Source organism: Neolamprologus multifasciatus, chromosome 14, assembly GCF_963576455.1.
Source record: "Neolamprologus multifasciatus chromosome 14, fNeoMul1.2, whole genome shotgun sequence".
NCBI lineage: Eukaryota > Metazoa > Chordata > Actinopteri > Cichliformes > Cichlidae > Neolamprologus > Neolamprologus multifasciatus.
This window is the reverse complement of record NC_140452.1, coordinates 30,251,147-30,258,140: the sequence shown is the minus strand read 5'-3', so window position 1 is coordinate 30,258,140 and position 6,994 is coordinate 30,251,147. Positions and strand designations below refer to the sequence as shown.

Below are 6,994 nucleotides of genomic sequence, written 5' to 3'. Positions count from 1 at the left end.
TCTTTACAAATCCTACCATGTGAATTCATGGATTTTTTTTTTTTTCACATTCTGTCTCTCACAGTTGAAGTGTACCTCTGGTGCAAATTACTGACCTCTGTCATCATTTTAAGTGGGGGAACTTGCACAATCGGTGGCTGACTAAATACTTTTTTGCCCCACTGTAATTCTTCATGGCAGTTGGCGTTGGACCACATGATTTCTTCTGTCTTATTATCAAAGGCGACTTTTCCACAGTGGTTGTCAAAGTCAGAGTTGGTGGACGAAATTCTTTTCAACGGTGATTTTACAACATTATACCCTGAAATCCACTTCCACTCAGGACTGTAGCCAAAAATGGACCTTTGCAGTCCAATCCACACACCCATCTTTGAGTCTGTTTTATTTTGCAGTCTTTTCACATCATCTCTTACTTTCTTTTCGCAGATCTCAACCAGGGAGAAATGATCCTTCTGGCAGTCCTCCAAGGCATCAATCCAACTTTTATTTTTGTTGTGTAGACTGACTGGACACAAAAATCGAGAGTAGGTTTTAAAAATGTAATGCACACATATTGTACAACTCCATGTCACTACGTTAAATGCAGTCTTTAAGCATTTTTACTGTGTTGGGTAGAGCTTAGCAGCAGGGTACTCAGCACATTGAAATTTAATCTTTACTTTCATGCCATTCTTTGATGACATGTTAAAGCAGGTATTTCCATTCCTTTTGTGGAGGAAAATATACAGGTGATTTATTGAAAGCATGTGTGGCACCAAATATACTGAATCTTTGTATTCAGTAATTGAGTACACATGAAACATACTGTTGTGGAAGATTTACAGCTGTTTTGTTGAAAGTGACATTTGGGTGGCATTCAGGCTGAGTGTAGTTTTCCTTACAAACTGTATCGTTTACAGAGACCTTTATAATTCCTGATACACAAAACCAACATATAAAGATTCATCAGAGAAAATAACACTGCATTTGTGCTTAAAGTATTTCTTAAAGAATGTGGTGGTTTGCAGTGCTTACCATTTTCTACCGCTAGAGAGAAATTCAAACACTTTCGCTCTCTGTAATTGGTGCCAGGACATGTTTCTGAGCTGTACATCGAGTCCAACGAGTCCAATTTTTGAGCCACAATTTTCAGTGTGAATTGTTTTCTGTTGCTCATACAACATTTAAGTGTCCAAGTTAAATTGCCAATTTCTAAATCTCCTGCATTTGGGCACACACAGGAAGAGAAAACAAAGTGCAGCTGGACTGTTGCTGTAACAGAATAAGATCAGATTAACAGTTTAAGTATCATTTAGTCATTTGGTTTTTTTTGCATTACTGTTATCTAAAGAAAGGTGACTGGACTTCTTAAAGATGTTTCAGCTGAAGAACTTCTCAAGTAAGAGGTGAAAGTCTACAAGAAACTTTAAAAAGTCCAGTTGCTTTTCTTTCCAAACTCCTTAGACCTGAGAACCTGCACAGACACATTACTGTTATAGTTCATCTCTAAAAATCGTACTGATATATATGTAGTATATTTATGCAAAAATACAAAAAAGTGCATTATTTTTACATTTCTAATTATTTAAATTTTAAAGGCAAATATGTTTTTGTGTTATTTTCTTCAAGACCATGCAAAAAATGTGAATTTCTTTACTCTTTTTGAATATAGACTGTAGATAACCTAAAGCTCTACACCAAATGTTCAGTTCACGTTACTCTTCACGCTTTTTAAATCTTTGCACCACTTTAATTAAATGCTGTAAGCTCCATAACAACAGGAAATATTTGTTTATTTATTAATTTTAGAATCTAGGTACATCATATTCAGTGATGGGAATAACGGTGTTACATATAACGGCGTTACTTTTTTCAGTAACGAGTAATCTAACTAATTACTATTCCTATCTTTACAACGCCGTTACAGTTACTGACAGGAAAATGCGGTCCATTACTATTTTTCAACAAACAGACGGTTGAAGCTGTGTTCAGCTTACGGCATCTTATATCAGTTGCACGGAAGGAGCTGACTACATAAGTAATCTGGACGCTACAGCTTTAAGCAGCTGCGTGCGCTCCCGCGGACGGTAACCACGATCACTGTCTAGCACAACACCTGGAACTAAGGGGGCAAAACAATCGCATGTGTGCTGCTGTTTGACTGAGGAAGAATAAAGTAGTCGTAGTAAGCCAATCACATGACCACTTAAAGACAAAGCAACAAGGTGATATATACCAGTTTATAAATTGTGCTGATAGGCCACATAAAACCAGAGTCACGATAAACAATATATACGTTTTTTCCTCAATAGTTTTGTCACGTTTCAGCGCAGCAAGCACTCTCTGCTTATGATGCCCCCCCCCCAAAAAGAAAAAACAAAAACCAAACAAACAAAAAAACAGTTTTAGGAGTGACAGCGAGAGTAAGAGAGAGAGAGAGAGAGAGAGCGAGTTTTGAGATTTGAGAGATTTGTGACGTTTAGCGTGTTTGGAGTGTGTAGTTAATGTGTTGTCTTGTGTAGTTAGTGTGTAGTGTTGTGGATAGTATTGCGTTGTGTGTCAGAACAATGAGGCGACTGCTGTCTCCAGGTGGAAACAGGAGTGATACACCTGCTGTCAGACCTGCAGGTATCAGGCTGTGATGTTCTCCTTTACAGTGGACAGAAGTTATTGGAGTGGCACAAATAATTTGTGTGGCATCTTATTGAATGCAGAACAGCTGACTGTTATGTAAATAGTTCGAAATGGTTATTTCAATTTTTTTTTTGAAGAAGTAACTAGTAACTATAATTAATTACTTTTTCAAAGTAACTTGCCCAACACTGATCATATTTAACATTTATAACAATGATCATTCAACAAAAAACATACCTAAAAGTAGTGAAAGAGGGCTCAGCAATTCCATGGCCTGTAAACACAAAAGGCAAAATAAAAACACAACAACAACAACAAAAAAAAAACAGAAAAAGTTGAACACATGGGATTTTATGCAAAATAATATACCGTTAATATTGGTACATCAAAATCCAACATGATAATATGCACTTTGAATAGGGAAGTATAGTACTTTGGTAGTCAAATTGTGACAGATACCACTGACAAACAAAGGCTTGTCTGTGCAGTTCTCTTCTGATGAAATACACAAACTTCTGCCAATGAACTCACATGAGCTTGTCCTTTAACTCGAGACGAGGCTTCAGTTTATCCCATACTCTATCAGAGAAGTTATTCTTACTAAAAAAAGGCTCATGAAGGCTATCCCTGTGGACTTTTTGCCAGTTTATATAATGTTTAAACAGAAATATTAAAGTGTTTAATAATTAATAATAATAAACATTTAATCATTTGACGAGTTCTTTTTGTGTTAATTTTAGAAGGAAGTTCTTAGGATTTACCAAATACGCACACATTCTGGTAATTAGTAATCTAATTTCAACTTACCTTCTCAGTGAAAACTTGCTGTTTGTCTCTGAAATATAACAGAGCTATAGACTGGGAAATGTAAACTTGTGTCTCTGTATGGAGATATTAAACTCATCCCTGTTTTGACTATACAAACACGCCCACCAACACACCATACAGGGGCTAGGATCCTATTAACACTGGGGGCCTCGCCCAGCCTTTTTTTTTTTTTTTAAATTTGTCCAGCTCTGGTCTCATAGCTTCTGCCTCTGTTGCACCTTCTAAATTGATAATCTGTCTTCTTCTTCTTCACCTTTCCTGCTGTTATTTTTACTCTGAAATCTTAAGCTTGATTTACTTTGTAAGGACATAGTAACCCGAGATTCTTTATTAGAAGTCATGAGAGTTTCAGAGTAACAGACAATTGGCATCACACAGTAACCATGGTTACGCACTGTCACGCACACCTGTGCAAACAGTCTGAGAGAGACTGTGCTGTTGTTTAATAATAGACATCACTCTGAGCATTATGCACGATTTCATCTTTACATGTTGAACTTGTTGGCATTTTTCACTACCCACCAGCGTAAACTAAGATTACAAATATTTACAATGGTTTGTGTGTAACCTTTGAGGACTCACAGTGTGTCGACTGAAGAAGGCATTCTGTCCACACACAAACACAAAGCAATTTGACCACACACTTAAAACTATTTTACAAATGCATACATCCAAACCTGAGCACACACTGTGCACACAAATGTCTAAAAGTACACGCAACTGCCTTCTCGCTCCCTTACAAAACCTTAAATGTGTGTGGACGAATCGACTGATACGCACAGATCACGTTGCATGCCCACATGGGGTTTTGAGGCAAATTTAACGCTGTCACTCAGGGGTGGGCAACTCCAGGGCTCGAGGGCCAGTGTCCTGCAGGTTTTTGATATCACCCTGGGTCAACACACCTGAATCAAACGATTAGTTCATCACCAGGCCTCTCGAGAATTTCAGGACATGTTGAGGAAGTAATTTAGCCATTTGAATCCGTTGTGTTGGATCAAGGACACATCTAAAATCTGCAGGACACCGGCCCTTGAGGCCTAGAGTTGCCCACCCTGGCACACATCATCTGCAAATGTAAGCTGCGATCATGTCACAGTGTAAAACTGGGACATCTGGGCCTCCACTGCCTAACTAGTAGTTAGCTTATACTCACTCCAGAGTCTGATTCACAGCCATGCTGTTCCCTATCTGCAGCTGAGCACTGGCTGACTTTTCCTAGCATCTAGCAGCAGATTATTTCAACCGTATATTAACGTTTATAGGCTACTGTATAGTTTCTCTAATTGGTAAATCACATTTTCTAGTTGATTTAGAAAAAGACACGTCCACGTCAACAAAACAAGACAAAACATTTGTGTGCACAGAAAGGTTTTTCAAAGAAAAAGAATATCTGATTCATGAAGCTAAACAAATTGCCTTGTATTTGTGTGTGGATTGAGGCACGCACTCGTGAGTCCTCAAAGGTTACACACAAATGATTGTACATATTTGTAAATCTTAGTTTATGCTTGTGGATCATATCGTAGGTTTTGCAACCCTTTTGAGGCAACTTTCCCTCCATAAGTCTATGCTGCAACAGTAACAGGAGACAGCTCCTCTGCCAACAATGTTGAAGTGCTTTAGTTATAATAAGAGGCATTCAAACAAGTAGACATCTTAAATGTTTTTGTACATTCAAAGAGTAAGTAGAGTAATGTTTATTTATATACCACTTTAAGATACGAACAAGTCACAAATTGCTTTACAGAGGTAATAAAAATGTGGTCAAAATGGACACACCCGAATTACGTAAAGCAACACAAATCACAAAAAATTACTCAAATGCCTTTCTAAATACATTTAAATACATTTTAAAGGATACCACAGTGTTGACGGGCCAAAGACAGAGGGGTAAGTTGTTCTGCAGTTTTAGTTTCAAAAGGTTTCGATCTCTGGACCTCAGGATTTGGTTTGAAGAATAGGTGTCGAGTAGACCGGAGACATATAAGTGGGATTCTCTCCTCCTAAGGCCATAAAAGAAAGAATGATGATTTTGAACTGATATGTAAATCTAACAGTAAAGCCAGTGCAGACACTTTAACAATAGAGTGATATGAGAGAATTTATGAGTGGGATAAAAGCCTTACAGCAGCATTTTTGGCAGATTGGAGTTGATTAATAGATGATTTAGACAGACAATACCATAGAGCACTGCAGTAATCTAAGTGGGAGGAGATGAAAGGATGAACAAGCGTCACCATTTTTGAAAAAAGTAAAATAAAAATGGCAAAATAAACCGTACAATAACATCAGGGTGTTAGACTGACCTTCTCACATTAGTCCAGAGTACCAGACATTCTGAGTTAATGTGTAAATTCACATTGTTGCACTTTAAAGTCTCTTAACTATTAATTCACTACATCAACTGCTTTGCAACACAGCTGCTGAAGTCACATGTTACAGGCCTGAATGCATTTGCCTTTTAACGAATCATTCTTTTATGAGGTTTGACCCTATTCAAACAACATCTGGGACTCGAGAGCAAAACATTGAAAATACTTTGAATATATATTTTAGGTGTAACGAAACCACTGATGAAGCATGTTTTTTTCCATGATGATATATTATATTTGTTTCACAGGATCCAAAGAACCTATTTTTCATCTATTTATAACTAATTCCAGTTAGTTAGGAAGTTCCAGTTTCCAGTCATTGTTCTATAATTAGTCTTTATTTCCAGGAAAGCTTTCATTACAATTACTTGACATGTTTTTTTGTTTTTCCCAAAGAAAAGGAAACACATCTGCTTCCACCTCATGCAAACCGGAGACCTTACAGTGTGTTTAGTTATATAAGAATGGAATAAGTTATCAGGTTTTTTGAAGAACTTGCAAATATATTGGGTCACACAACCAGGGTTCATGCGTGAAAACCTGTTTTGATGCTGTTGGTTCATAGAGATGTTGAATTACTAGTCTATCCACCCCTTCTCCGAAGTGCTTATATAAAGGCAAATGAGATTTGACATGGTGTTTAGGTGATTTGCACATGAAAATGATACCCTGTACAACATTATGGCGTGCAAGTGTGATTCAAAATAGTGTAGCTGACTTTGCTATCTTTCAGCATCAGACAGAAAACCAAGTTGAATCACATTGCTCTGTACTGCACTTCCCTGGTTTTCAGATAGGACTTAGATATTTAGAATCTGAACTGCTCTGTGTACAACCGTGTAACTATTTTCCTTCATTAGTTTTCCTTAAGCCGCTAAGTACATCACATACAAAACAAAAATGCTTGTTTTGTCTGTGGAGGTAGAAAATGGTAAGAAATCTAAAATTCACAACACATTAAAAATGATTTTATTGCTGGTTTAAAGTCGGCTGACTGACTTTAAAATGAAATCTAAGAACTTTAAAACCTGATGCATATTATATTGTTTATAGATGAGCATTTATGTGTTTTGTTTCCATGTACCAGGGTATTTAAATCATACGAGTGACAATAAGATCATTTGTGAATCTTGCTCTGGAACTTCAACTACTGCCGGCACAAAGTGTTTCAGCTTTAA

At 37.1% G+C, this 6,994-nt stretch overlaps 1 long non-coding RNA gene across 1 annotated transcript; it reads right to left on the bottom strand.

Annotated features, from left to right (window-relative positions):
* Positions 1 to 388: 388 nt before the first annotated feature.
* On the bottom strand, positions 389 to 3,517 carry LOC146504358 (uncharacterized). The gene is made up of 5 exons (XR_014868624.1): positions 3,421 to 3,517; positions 2,851 to 2,887; positions 1,015 to 1,251; positions 806 to 914; positions 389 to 705 (listed from the first exon to the last, which is right to left on the bottom strand). It is a non-coding gene; the product is annotated as an uncharacterized LOC146504358 (long non-coding RNA).
* Positions 3,518 to 6,994: the final 3,477 nt, after the last annotated feature.